Source organism: Grammomys surdaster, unplaced genomic scaffold, assembly GCF_004785775.1.
Source record: "Grammomys surdaster isolate TR1022 unplaced genomic scaffold, NIH_TR_1.0 752, whole genome shotgun sequence".
Lineage (NCBI taxonomy): Eukaryota > Metazoa > Chordata > Mammalia > Rodentia > Muridae > Grammomys > Grammomys surdaster.
The window spans coordinates 3,917,967-3,932,850 of record NW_021605171.1 but is presented as its reverse complement, the minus strand read 5'-3'; the positions used below and the strand labels follow the sequence as shown (position 1 = coordinate 3,932,850).

Genomic DNA, 14,884 nt, shown 5'->3' with positions numbered 1-14,884 from the left:
ATTGTTAAGTTTTACTTCATAGTGCCCTGATGTTTTAATTCCTAAACTTAATGATTTCCCGTGTCTTGGTTTTTGTCTTTATTTAAATATTCTAGAAACTATGAGAATAAAATTTTACATTCAAGGAATTTTGGATATTTGAATGGATGAAAATATATTTGGTTTATCTCTACACTTGATTGGAAGTTGAAGTTGGCATAGAAATTCAGGACCAAGGACAAGATATAAACTATTTGTAAGTAACTATAGCAATTAAATAGTAGGGGCTAAATGGAACTTATAACAATAGCAAGAACAAAAATAGAAGAGGTTATGAGATTTTTACTGCTCTGTGAATTAAGAAATATAACTAAAAAATGAGTAACTTCGAAATGGCTCAGACTTTTTTGATGAAGGTGCGGTTGGTAGGTTGCTAGTGCTGGCCAGCAGTCACTGGGCAAGTAACACCTATCATGGTAGAAGGCATACATTGAAGGTGATGACAGACTGCTGAGGTGAGAAGGTAGTGAATCATACAAGGAACAAGGCCATTCTTGAAGTTACAAGTGACACGCGTTAGAACCCACACTGCATTTTGGACAAATCGATCACCCCTTTCTATGATGAGAGGACCAGAAAATGTTACAGCCAGCCGAGACTGTAATCCTGCAGAAGAACTGGATTCTGGGTATATAGGCCTTGAGATTTCAGACTTCATCATATACAAATTTATTACCCTGCCACACCACAAACCATACACATATTTATCAAACCGTGCACTAAATATAACAGCCTCTCTCTCTCTCTCTCTCTCTCTCTCTCTCTCTCTCTCTCTCTCTCTCTCTCTGCTTCTGACCTTTATCTCTGTCTCTCTTTCTCACGCACACATACACATATGCACACACACAAATGTACACACACACACACACACACACACATATCAATAACCTCATAGCATATCCCTCAGAAATCCTGTCACAAGACAGAAATGTCAAGCTTGGACAAGGAAATAGCAAGGAAAGTAAAATGTCTCCTTTTACTTTCCTTCTGATGTCCACTTTTAAAAACAAAAAAAAATTGCAGATATAATGTCATTATTTATCAAAGTGAATATATTGAAAGGAGTCTTTGCAACCCATCGGCAATAAATTGTCTTCCACAGCTGGATGTAGAACATGATTTTAATATATTCAGAGCTTTAGAGATATTTATCTGCTGTTCTCTAGATACTGATCTTCATGATGAAATTTTGAGGACATTCTGATTTTGGATTCTCTACCCACATCTAAGATATTTTGGGCTTTTGCCAAAAAATCTGTTCTGGGGAATAGGTCTTTCACCACCTCTTAGTGATTTGTTTGCATTGTGTGTCAGAACTCACTGGCATTTACAGTCTAAAAAGTCATTTCTTTAATTTCTTGAGATTTCTACTTTAATGTATTTTATATTGTTTTAATTCAAGACTGCCAGCTTTTTTTTTCTGGAATTTCTATAATGTGTTATATTGTTTTATGACTTATTTTCATAAACATACTCATCTTGTCCAAATAAAAGCTTCCCAGAATTATTGGTATTCATTTATTGTGCATCCCAAAGTACCTTGGTTTCTGAAAACAGCATTATTAACACATTAGCTCATGCAGTAATTGTTGAGCACTTCTTAATGAAAATTGACTCATGTTTTTACTTCTTTTATTTTTTAATGGTATAAATCTTTTTTTACTTTCCACCCTTTCCATGATACCTCATTCCTGGTACTAGGAGACACTGGCTCCCATTATTTTATGTTCATAAATCATTATTTTAGCTCATTTTCTCCCTTTCATACTGATTGTCTCTATTTAAATGTTTTCTTTTCACAACTTCTATTATTTTCTACCACAGCTGACATCTCCTTTAAAAGCAGTAGTCATCAATGATAAACTGGCTTATGTCCTGGCTTCAGAACGAATGCCATGGAAAACCACCCTCTCAAATATGTTCTCTCAAAGTAAATACCCTGAATTGGCTATGACATAAGTCTTCAACCCCATCAGAAATCCAGAACGACTGAATTAACTGAAGATATGGGAAGCACAAAGCATAACTTCCAAAACTTAGTCAATTTATAGAAATCACTGAACACCTGAACAGTCCTTAAACTTCAAAACATTGGAACATCTGATCTTCAGCCTTCTGGCCCAGGATCATCTGACAGACCTAGTGATGCAGAATTTTTAAGTGCTGATCACTCTGTCTTGGCAGATATAATCAGTCAACTACTCCACAAGTGTGTCCTTTTTCTAGACAGTAATTTGTCTGTAGATGAAAAGTGTCAATTCTTACTTAGTGGCTGTCTCACCACAACTGGAGTAACTCCAGAGATGTTCAATTTCTTCTTAGAATCCAAGACAGGGAAGCTGTCAGGAGCAGACACGTCGTTAATCAAATGAACATTAATATAGGAATATTGGTAACTTCAATTCTGTGGACTTCTGATGTTTTTGAGAACCAATTATCTATGTAAAGTAATCTAGACTGTAGTACATTAACTCCTCTCAGCTATTTTTAATTAAAATCTAGAAAACACCCTAACAGTAAACTCAGAGCCATGAATTTGCTATAGGTCCTTAGCTCTCAGGCTAATCATCTAAGATCAGTTAAAAAAAGCTTTAAAGAAGAACTGGGTCTAAGCCTTGTACCCACCAAATTTGACTTAGTAGAAGAAAATATACCAATGAAACCATTCAATTTAAAATCAAAATATATTTTGTACCATTTAAGAAATTATAACTTCAGCTTGAATAACAATTATATAGATTTCTACCAATAGGTTATGGCTATATAATCAATTCTAGCTATTCCTCTCTGTTCCAATAAAACCACTACATTTTGCTAGAAGGACAGCCTAATATTAACCACCTCAGTCCCCAAGACTAGGGAATTGGAGCACCAAAACTTCATTAATTTCTTCAAGCTGATTAAGGGCATTGAGATATTAGAAGAGGGGTGAGGGGAAGGGTAAATTGATAAGCCTCTGACATCTGTGTCTTCACTGCATTCAGCTGAAATTCCAGGACACTAGAGATTCAAGCAGGTCTGCTCAGCTTACTTGATGAGTACATACACCAAGGCTGTGTATTCTGCAATATATAATTCTCAAAACAAGTTTTAGTATCAAGATAATTTTTTGTTTGAATTCTGGAATCTAGTCTTCTGGCGGCCTGCCTCTGTTATGTCTAATTCATATAATTCTGGGAGGCAGAAATACCTTAATCATCTCTTCTGAAAACACACAGACAAAATCTTTTTTCCAAAGCAGCATATTCTTGAGCCAGTAACCAGAAAAACCTTTATCTTGAACTCTTTCCCAGAGGAAAAATGTAACCACAAAACTGAAAATCACACCCATCTTGAAAATAAAATCAATTTAATAACTAAAATATGGCATGTGCCTATTCTTAGGCCTTTCCTATTTTCCCAAGCAGGAAATGAACCCAGAATTCCCATGAGGCCCACGTTAGACAGAACTTAAGTCTCCTGTGAGGCAATATAACTTTATATCATCTGAATATGTCTGATTTACACTATCTTTCTGTTCAGCCCTCTGCCTAGAACAGTTTTTTTTATTTATACCATCTATCTCTTTGGCTCTGTACTCCAGAGCAGCCTTCATTTATACACTGAACTCTCTACTCTAGAGTCAGTGACAATTTTCCCTATCTAAGTTCCAAACCATGGGCGAAAATCCCCATGTGATTCAGACAAATCTGTTTATAAATCTTTCCTAAATCAAATAATCCCTATATAGTAACTTTATACTTAAATCAGTAACTGCTCCACACTGGAGGCTTATTTATTTAGCTCTCTTCACTCAGTGAAGCTAATAATGTATACCTGTTTAGGCACAGATCCACAGACAAATCTTCTCTACCTGTCTATGTTCCAAACCACAGGCGAGATTCCCCACATGAATCAGACAAATCTGTTTATATATCTATCTTAAAAACAAATAATCTCAATTTTAATTCACATTTCAAATCTCTGTATTATAGAAGAAAGCTACTTTCTTCTTTTCTTAACAAAAAGCAACTTGTGTTTCCTCATAGCAGGAGTCACATAACTTATCTCAGCACTTACTCACTCACTTTCTTAAAAAAAAGAAAAACAAAAAACAAAAAAACAAAAAAAACTTTTACTTTTTAAGGTGAAATAGACTTAAATTTCTATTGAATTCATGCCAGACATTGGTCGCCACTTGTTGAGGGAGATATTTTAATTTGGTGGCACTCAATCTGACTCAATCTGGCTTCCTCTTAATCACCTGCCATCTTCCCTACTAGCCTAGGCCTAAGACTACTCCACTGCTTGGCTCACGACACCTACTCAGGCCACCAGCTCAGGAGGCCAGAAACACTGGTCCTGCCATCCACAAGATGCCAGCATGAGAGAAGGCTCTGCCAATCTTCCACGCAGTCTCCACAAGGCTGTGCTGAGCCCAGACCATCTTGCCATCCATGCAGGCTCGGTACAAATGAGAGTCTAATGCTTAGATTATTCAAAGGCTTTATATGTTTGGTAATGCTCAATAACATGATGCCCACACAAATTAGAGGTGAAACCCAATACCCAACCTAGGTATATCAATTACCTTTGACTGCTAGACACACACATATATCCGCTGCCATGTCCCTCTCTCTGGTCCTCTCTCTTAGCTCCTCCTCTTCCTTCTCCTCTTCTTCTCCTTACTCACCCTACCTTAGCTCCTCCCAATTTGAGGGGAAAATATGCTGCTACAATAAACTTCCTAAACTAAGAGCTAGAACACTCACTGTGGTGGTATTGGAGCTAATTAATATCTTCCATGGGCAAAGAAAGCAATGCCTTTATGACTAAGAATGAGCGCATAGACTTTTTTTTTTTTTTACTGCATTGCTCAGATTTAAACTACATTTAAATGTTGGCATGCATTCTACTTAACCTAAATTGTCTGTATAACATTTTTTCTCTGTATCTTTTTAGTTTTAGGTGCTGACATTTAGAGACAGGCCAGATATGATGAGAAGTCCCCTGCTTTTACAGTTCCTTCTATGTGTTGCTTACTCATCTATTGCTGTAAAGAAATGTATGACCAAAGGAACTTATCTGATAAAGTATTTAAAATCAGGGTAATGCTTATAGTTTCAGAGGTATCTTAGTCAGGATTTGTATTCCTGCACAAAAATATAGCATGACCAAGAAGCAAGTTGGGGAGAAAGGGGTTTTATTCAGCTTACACTTATACATTGCTGTTGATCACCAAAGGAAGTCAGGACAGGAACTCGCATAGGGAAAGAACTTGGAGGCTATGAAGTCATGCTCCATACTGTATTGCTTCCCCTGGCTTGCTCAGCTTGCTTTCTTACAGAACCCAGGACTACCAGCCCAGAGATGGCATCACCTGCAAAGGGCACTCTGATCCTTGATCACTAACTGAGAAAATGCCTTACATCTGGATCTCCTGGAGGCATTACCTCAAGGGAAGCTCCTTTCTCTGTGATAACTGCAGCTTGGGTCAATTTATCAAAACAAAACAAACATACAATCAAACATAACAAAACAAAAAACCCAGCTAGTATATAGGGTGAGTCCATAACCATCCATGGTGGACAGCATGGCAGGAGGCAGGCAGGCATGGTACTGGAGCAGTAGCTTACAGCTTACGTCTTACCCACAGATAGTTGGCAGAAAAAGAACAAAATGAGCATGAGGTGGGCTTTTGAAACCTCAGAGGAATCCCTAGTGAAATACTTTCTCCTAAAACATCATAAGTAAGTTCTAATCCTTTCTTAACACTCTAACTACTAAGAACCAAAGGTTCAAATATATGAGTCTGTGAGGGCTACTCTTCTTAAAACCACCACACTCTCACTTTTAGTACATTGAAACATTTCTTTTCCTTTAAAAAAAGGAAGTGTCTAAAGGGTCTGCATGACAACTAGGGGATGCCCAAGGGTGTGTGGGAACACCCTCTCAGAGGCAACAGGGAGTAGGTATAGGGTGAAAACTCAGAACAGAGACAAGGAGGGTCGCAACATTTGGGATGTAAATAAATAAAATAGTTTTAAAACATGAAGTGTAATGGAAGATATGAGCTGCTTGCTTCAATCAACAACATCATCTTCTTGTCTGTGAAGTTATGATAAGAGAGAGGTTCTATGCCACAATTCCTGTTAAGTTCTGAGAATAAAAATATCAAATATTTGTTCCTATATTTAAAGAAACACCTGATTAATTAAATGCAGAAATAATCCATACTGATAAATGTTATGCTGTACTGTAACTAACAAAAGAAGGATGACCAGTGTCAACTCTTAGTAGTTTTTGTGTGCATCTCTTACTTTTTTGGTCGTTAGTGTATATTCTTCAGTATTAACATCTGTCTAAATGTTTCATAAGGATGTGAAGTAACAGAAACCATTACCTAAATAAATGATATCTTTGTCTGCTCTCTTGTTCAATATTTACCAGCTTGAGTTATAAATGCCAGAATTCCTTGCATATCATACTGACACCCTTGAGATAGATGTGGCTTATAGAGGTAGATATCTAGGACATATTTAGAGGGAAGGTTAACAACTTACGTGTCTAACTAGCACACTCAGCTCAGATGACTGACACTTGGCTAAAACCTTGTCCCAGTTTTAGTCACCTCAGCTGAGGGTCCTTCCTTTAATGTTTCTATTCCAAGCAAATGTTCAGGTTGATATAAGGGTGCAAACTCTAACATAATAATGAGGTAAATAAAATATTCCAAAGAAATGGAAAGCTGACGTGACAATTTATAAAGAATAAATCATGACGCAATTTGTTTCTGCGATAATTTTCTGTGAACATGTTTTATGGCACACAGTAGAAACAAATTCTATACAAAGCAAGCTACACTTTAAGAAAGATATGTAAACACACAATAGCACCAGATCTGAGAGAATAACTAAAATTATAAAAACTAAGACACTTACATGGTCCAAAAAATAATACAGATTACTGTCAGTGTTATGCACTTAGCATTTCAGTAAACCTAAAATTTTTATTCTCATTTTCCACTGTTTCTGAACTCCAGTTCTAGAAGCAACAACACTTATTCTAGCTTGGAAATGTTTTATTGGCCAGGGACCCAGTGGAAAGAGGCCATTTTTGCTGAGTGTTTTTAATGTGGTTAAAATAAATACAATATAGGTTGTAGACATAGGAAAAGAACTATTTTCTGTGTAAGATGTATATCTTTTTTATGATAATTACAATTGAATTTTCCAGTTTGTGTAGCAAGGCATAATGACCTAGGAAGTATTGCTGAAGTCCTCATATAATCCAATATGATTCCTTATTTAAAATATGAATCAATATGACTATCACTGAAAGAAAGAAAAAAATCACAAAAGGGCCAGGAGCTGAATCTTATGCAGAACTGGGAAATTATTATGTGCCAGATTAAAGGAATATAAAAGGACAATTTAAAAATGTCTGTGGATAGGTTTGGGACTAGCTCAACAATGAAATACCTACAAGAAAAGGTATTTCTATCATAGGTTTCCTGTCATAGAACAGAAGAAAACATGGGCCAATAATGTCCTGTTAGTGAGGATGACCACTCAAAGCCTTCCCTGTTTTTCAAGCACAGGTTCAATGCATAAGAGAAAAGGGGACCCTGAAAATTTGGGCAAGTTTCATTTAAATTGGAAGATGGAAAGTCAGTGAATTCCCTACACTCATGTTTGTATTCTTCTGGTGTTATCATAATAAACAGCAACAGGTTTAAGCAGTGGAAGTTTACTTTTAACACCATGTTCAGTGCCTAGTCATAGACACTACAATTCTAATTCAAGATTCTGTATGTGTGACTTCTGTAGATGCTTTCCTAGGTTTCTTCATGAATCATTCTTCTGTACAGGCTGGCCCTTTACTTATAAATGTAACTCGCTGGTGTCTCTTTGTGAGTTAAAATTTCTTCTTCTGGCTAAAAAGTAGTGCCCAGTTAAACAGCATATTTTTAATCGTTCATAAGTTTGATCTCTAAATACATTCATGTTTTGAGATTCGGAAATTAGAAGTTGAGCATACATATATAGAAATGATAAAGTTCATTTTTGAGTATTATAATATGTAAAGCGAAAAAAATAATGAAAGCTTTAATTTAGAGGGAAGGGTCACCAAACAATCTCCTGAGAGTCACAGAGTAATGCCCAAAGTAGCAGGAAGAAAGAAGAGAGGAGAAAACAGAGGTCAATAAAAAAGAAAGGTACAGGCAGTTTGTGACGCAATGTCACAAGACACATGTATTCTTATATTCCCAAAACTGAGATATATACAGAATATTGGGTTCTTTCTCATTCACAACACAACTCTAATATGTTTTTAACAACACAACTATATTACATCTGGGATGCCTGTAAAATACAGATTGCCTCTAAGAACCTGTCAGAGAAAGCAAAGGCCCCACAACAAGAATGGAGAGATTGCAAACAAGCTCACCATAGAGATCTGTAGCCTACACTGTCGATGCAACAAAATGCTTTAAGTTCAGTGCACATTCTGAGAAGATTAACCTAATTAACCTAATGTAAGATCCCAATTACCTCGGTGTTTAATTGCTTATAAAGTACACTCAGCTTTCAGAACTATGAATGCCAAGACTCAAGGGAAAAATAAAAAAGAGAAAACAATGATCAGAACCAAATCTAAGGATGACCAAATGATTGAATATGAATAATTTGATGTTTTGAAATAACTATAATTAGTGCTAAGAGACTAAAGGAAAGATGTACAAACACCAATAGGTAATTTTACTACAAAGATGGGATATCAAATAACAAACACAAACAATAGCTCAAAAACTGCATCATTTGAAATTAAAATTATCTTAGATGGGCTCATAAATAGCCTCAAATGAAGTCCAGAAGTTCAGAAAAATAGACAAGAGGCCTGTTTATTTTGAAGGACTTTACTTACCAAAGCCTATGCAAAAATAATGAAAAGGATTATCATTATTAAGACATAATTCAGTAGAGAAAAGCACATGAGTATACTCAGTTTGATCTCAAAATGGAGATAGAGGTTTTCCCTGTCCCCAAACCCTCTGGCTCCCTATCAGAGACTATGGGTTCTTTTAGTTATAACCTCAAAAAATATATAATCTTGTATATCAATACAAGGTAACTTGGATCACAGAGAATCATGCAAGTCTTCAAAGAACAGTTCTTACTATATAGAGCTCTATCATAGTGTTTTGACAATAATTCAAGACATCTATGATCTATGAAAAAACAAAAGCAAACAAAAAACAACAACAAAAAAGCCAAAAAACTTGAGTACACAGTCAGCCAACCCAGGATTCACAAAACAATATTGTGTAGAGTAAGTAGGAAATAAATAAAGTGATATCCAGATAAATATTTGATTAAAACTAGCTTGCAAAGGAAAACTGAAACCCTTTCCTTGAGCCATCATCATTTAATGCAGATGACATACAAAGAAAAGCTAGTGAAATGCTGATGGACCTGCTAATTGCTGTAAAACATAATACACCACACATCAGATATTAAACATTGTACTGAGTATCTTAAATATATGCACGTTTTATGTTTCTATCGTATCCCCATAAAAAGGAGTCCAAAAGCAGTTATTCTGGAAAATATAACAGAAAATTATGTAACGCATCCATTACAGAAAGCATGGACATCATTAAATACTGAATAAATGAATAAAGGCATTTCTCTTGTTTTAAAGATTATAAACAGCAGTATACAGACATGCAACTCTCAGCAGATTTTTCACTGTAGACCTCACCTTTCAAATGGCCTACCTCCATTTGTCTCTGAGTAACCATGAAGAACTATACTTCTCTGATAGGATGAGGCAGCAGTCTATAAATATATTTTGACCTAATTTTATATTATTTGTTCATTCACACAAATTATTTCCATTCTAATTAAAATCTTCCCAAAATACTGGTAGAACTGTGAGTCTCACTGTAAAACTGAAATTCTCATACCCGCATGGGGAATTCACCAGTTTGCCACAGTTAACAATGGTTTCCTTTAGATGTAACTGCACAGCTAGCTATATTATACCTGAGAAGATCACATGGCCATCTCTGTCAATCAAATGAATCACTTCTTCAATTGTTTAAAAAACATTTTAAATAGAAATATTTGAAAAAACATCTAACAATACAGATATGAAACATATCTTAATTGTTACAGTGATCATTTAAAAATGGCTGCAGTCAGTCCTTTCCGCCCAGTTAACACACAACTTGATTAATGTGTGCTTCATTGAGAACATAATTATAAAGTAATTATGAAACTTAAAATGTCATTAACTTTGTCCTCTATGGACTAAGCATCCTAATAAGATTCATCTAAACTCTTAAACTTTTCTTTAAAATCAGTGAACACATAAAAAACATAACTGACAATATGAAAACCAGAGCATTCTTATTTCTCTTAAAATTATTTTCTCTGAATTGTCTCATTTTTATTAATGTGTCACATTTATGTTTTACGAGTTCTGGTTGCATTGAACATATGACTTTAATGTTTCTTTGCATTTCTATAAATATGATATATGTATACTTATTTGTTCTCTACTCATATATATGCATGTATATGTATGTTAAGAACAATAGATAGATGATAGATAGATAGATAGATAGATAGATAGATAGATAGATAGATAGATGATAGATAGATAGATATGCACATAAGCAAGTAACTATGAAATTACTAAGTAGCATCTATGTTTGTTGCCAGTAAAATGACTCAGCAGGCAAAGACATTTGCAGTCATATCTGACAACCTTACTTTGGTCTCTAGAATGTTCATGATGGAGAGAAATAGCTAACTTCCACAAGCTGTCCCTCTTTCCATGCCCACCCCCACATACATGACAAAAGTTAAAAATGAAAATTAATTAATGAAATTATGAAACAATTGAAAAAGTATGTCTGTGAACAATGATAAAATGGGGGGAACATGAAAAATATTTGTCAAATATTTGTAAACCTCAAGGATAATATTTTTCAAGGTTTTGAGAATTTGGTGACCTCATTTTCACCCTTCAAATTTTAGGTTTTCTACTATTCTTTTCTTTTATAATAAAAAATGTATTTCCAATGTAACTAGGAAAAAAAGACATTTTCTTTTATTTTGAAGTTAATAATATTTAAATCCAATCAATTAAATAAAATTTTTATCTATGGGCAATTTCTGCCCAGTCATTAAGTAACCATCATTTGCAGAAATATAAGTAAAAGAGATAAATGATCTATTATCACCAGTTAAATTAAACATAGGCCAAATCAAGAAACGTGAGAAAAAACTACTTTCTTATTTGAGATATTTCACTTCTTTGTTTTTGTTCCAATTGGAAAGCTGATAGGGTCAATTTTATAATATAGGAACAAGTCAGGTACTTGTTTTTGCATACCAATAGAAAAGTAATCTCACCAACATAATTTCTGAATTCTGTTTTATGTTTTTAGTAAATTTTACTAAAATAAAGGAAATTTAAGGAAACTGTGTTTTAACATGTAGAAATCTCTTGGCTATTGTTGGTGTGTGTGTGTGTGTGTGTGTGTGTGTGTGTGTGTGTGTGTGTATTCTGGGTTGACCATGCCATCTCAGTCAGTCAACAGTCTTTCCAGTGCAGGAGTGAGAATTAAAAAGAAAAAAGATGATATTGCAGCATGAACCCAGACAGTTCTGAGGCTGAAGGCTGAGGCGGGTTTATTTTTTCCTAAATTTCTTTTAAACCGTTTTAATTACATGCAAGTATTTAGGTCAGTTCTAGGTTGAGGGACCAGCAATACAATAGCTGCAAATAGTCAAGGAACAAGCAAGGCAATAAACAAAGTCCCATGGTCACTCTCATGATCACTGTTTTTAAGGGCTCATCAGGATGACAAAAATATCTGAGCCTACTTCCCTGTCCTAGCCCACAGTTATATTCATGCCTGAGGCCTAAGACTTAGATTCATGACTGAAATTACTTCTCAGTTTCAGCCTAAAATTAGATTCTTGCCTGAACTTACTTCCTTGTCATGGCCCAATGTCAGATTCCTGCCTAAAACCCATTTCCTTGTCTTTGGCCAATGTCAGATTCCTGTCAAGCAGCCCCAAAAGCTCTCCATACTGGGTGGACCATTCTTCATTTCCTATAACAGATTGAGCTCTTTCTTAACTTTTACCTCACTTTATAAATTCTACCTTCCTACACAGGCACAGCTCTTTTTTCTACCATTTATACAAAAATAATCATTAATGTGCTCCTGCAAATATGGGACGTTTACCTTCATCTTGTGCCCCCTTTTAAATTATTGTTTTACAACCCAAATGTTCCTCAACAGAGGAATGGATAAGGAAAATATGGTATATTTAAACAATGAAGTATTATTCAGCTGCTAAAAAAAAAAATGGCATCATGAATGTCACAGGCAAATAGAAGGAACAACAACAACAACAAAATTCATCCGGAGTAAGGTAATTGAGTCCCAGAAAGATAAACATGGTTCGTATTTGATCATAAATGAGTGGAATGTTCTATTTCATTCACCATCATTTCCAGCAGAGAAACACTAGAATCAGAAATGAGGACGTTTGCAGATATTGAAGATAGAATATCGATTTAAGAAAAAGGAAAAATTACTTTGGAAGAAACTAGCTGAGAGGCAGATTGATTATAGTTTCCCTTCACTTGGTCTTACTGAAACCAAAGAAAGAGATTTCAAACGTTGCTAATACTCAATGGGTATTCTCGGGTTACCAGGTTTTACGTTACCAAACAGAAAGGCTTTCAGGCGTACCTAGAAAAAAGGAGAAGATGGTGAAAAGAGAGATTTTCAGAAACATTCCTAAGAAGCATAAGAGGCCTAGGAGGAGAGGAGGAAGAAATCTGTGGACAGCCAGGATCCCACACCAGTTTGTACAACAACGTTTTTAGGAGAGACCAGAATCGCAGGTGATGAAAATCAATGACAGTAAAGATAATGAAATCGTTTTCAAACTGGCTGTGCCCCCCTCCCCGGGGTTGGGGGGAAGAGGGCAAAAAACTCTAACACCTGCAAGTCCTGGGAAGAAAAGACAGAGAAAAAGGAAAAGCGGAAAAGTGACCAGTGACCCTGACAGCATTCTGTGTGCATAGTTCTAGAAAGGCCTACTGTATTTCACTAGGTGCAGTAACATGCAAGCAGGGACAAGATTGTGGGAGTAAGAATACAGGTTTGTTTTTTCCAGTGAAGAAAGCCACCAGGAACCTGATTGTTTTGCCCTGTACTGTCCTGAATTTGTCTTCAGGCCCCATAGCTTTCTTAGTTTTACTATCCTGTGTGCAATTCAGGCTTTTAACTACCACCAGGAGTCTTTGTGGCCAATGGGTGTTGTTTGGACTGACTGTGTATGATTGGGTAACATACCCCCCACACCCCCCAAATATGTCAGGCTTCAACCTCAGGTGTCTGAAACTGGAAGGGAAATGCAGAGAGTGAGAGGGCAGTCTAAGTGTGAATAGATTTGAATATGCATCCAGGTGCTGAGGAGGAATCTGAAATGGCTTGTTTTCACCAGCAATTAATTGCAGCTAGGCTAGTGTGTAGGTTTCACAAATCAGTTTCTGCGGTTGTATTCAAGATTCAAACAGTAACCAAACTTTTCTGCAAATTATTTGTGTACAAGAGAACCTAATAATTTTGGGGGAAATCAAAAAATATCTCCATCTCCTGATTTTTTTTAAGTTTCTGTACCTTTCCTATGCTTTTGCTTTGCTAATTCGGGTTCGTTGAATATAACTGTCAATCACCCCTCCCAAAATAACTATCAGTAACATATCCCTAAATAATATATTTCTATACTCATATATCAGTGCCTAATCATTGCCGGAGAGGCTTTCTCTGGCTGGCAGCAGATGGGAAGAGATGCAGATACCAATAGCCAGACACAGCACAAAAGAATCTCAATGGGAGGTCTCAATCAAATCGCTCCCCTCAGAGTTCAGGGAGCCCTCAGGAAGAGGACTGCTTGAGATCCATAGGGGATTGAAAATACCAGGTGAATCAACTAAGCAAGGCCCATGAATTTACAGAGAGTGAAGGTGAAAGTGCAGTCCCTGCATGGGTCTGCATGAGGTCCTCTGCAAGTATAGTTTAGCATTATAGCTTATTGCCTTTTAGTGGAACTCCTCAGTGTGAACCAGAGTGGGTTTCCAAATCTTGTGCCTGCTTTTGGAACTATTTTTCTCCTGTTGGATTTCTGTATTCAACTTCAATACAATAGTGTTTGCTTCGTCTTCCTTTATTTTGTCTTGTTTCATTGGTATCTCTTAGGTTCCTGTTCTTCCTTGTGAGAGACAGAAAGAGGGATCGAGGGGGTATGGGAGATGGGGATGAACACGGAGGAATAGGGAATAGGAAAACTATAAATAAGACATGCTGTATGAGAAAAACTATTTTCAATTAAGGAAAAAAGTAAACAGTTTTTAATTTAAAAATTATAATTACATAATTTCCCATCTCCTTAGCACCCTACTTATCCCCTATGCATACCCCCTAACTACATTCTAAATGTTTATCTTCATGCCCACAGATACATGAAGCTGTTTTGAATTTCTTATTCTTTGGAATCTTCTGTATTAATATTAGTGATTTCCAAAGACATTGTGTTTAGTGTCATTAGAAAATGCTTGTTATTTCCAAGGCCATGCTCAGTAAGACCAGGGAAACCAAGTATTTCACAAAAACCCCTCAAGAATATACGAAAATTTTATTTATTTTTCTTACTTTGAAAATATTTATAATAATATTCTGAGAATTTAAAATAATGTATTTTGTTCAAATGTACCTTACCCACCCAACTTTGAGTTCAAATTTTCTTCTTTAAAAAAATATTCACTGAGT

The 14,884-nt window shown here is 35.8% G+C and overlaps 1 pseudogene; it reads left to right on the top strand.

The window, feature by feature from the left end:
• Positions 1-371: 371 nt before the first annotated feature.
• Positions 372-13,137, top strand: LOC114633856 (annotated as a pseudogene).
• Positions 13,138-14,884: the final 1,747 nt, after the last annotated feature.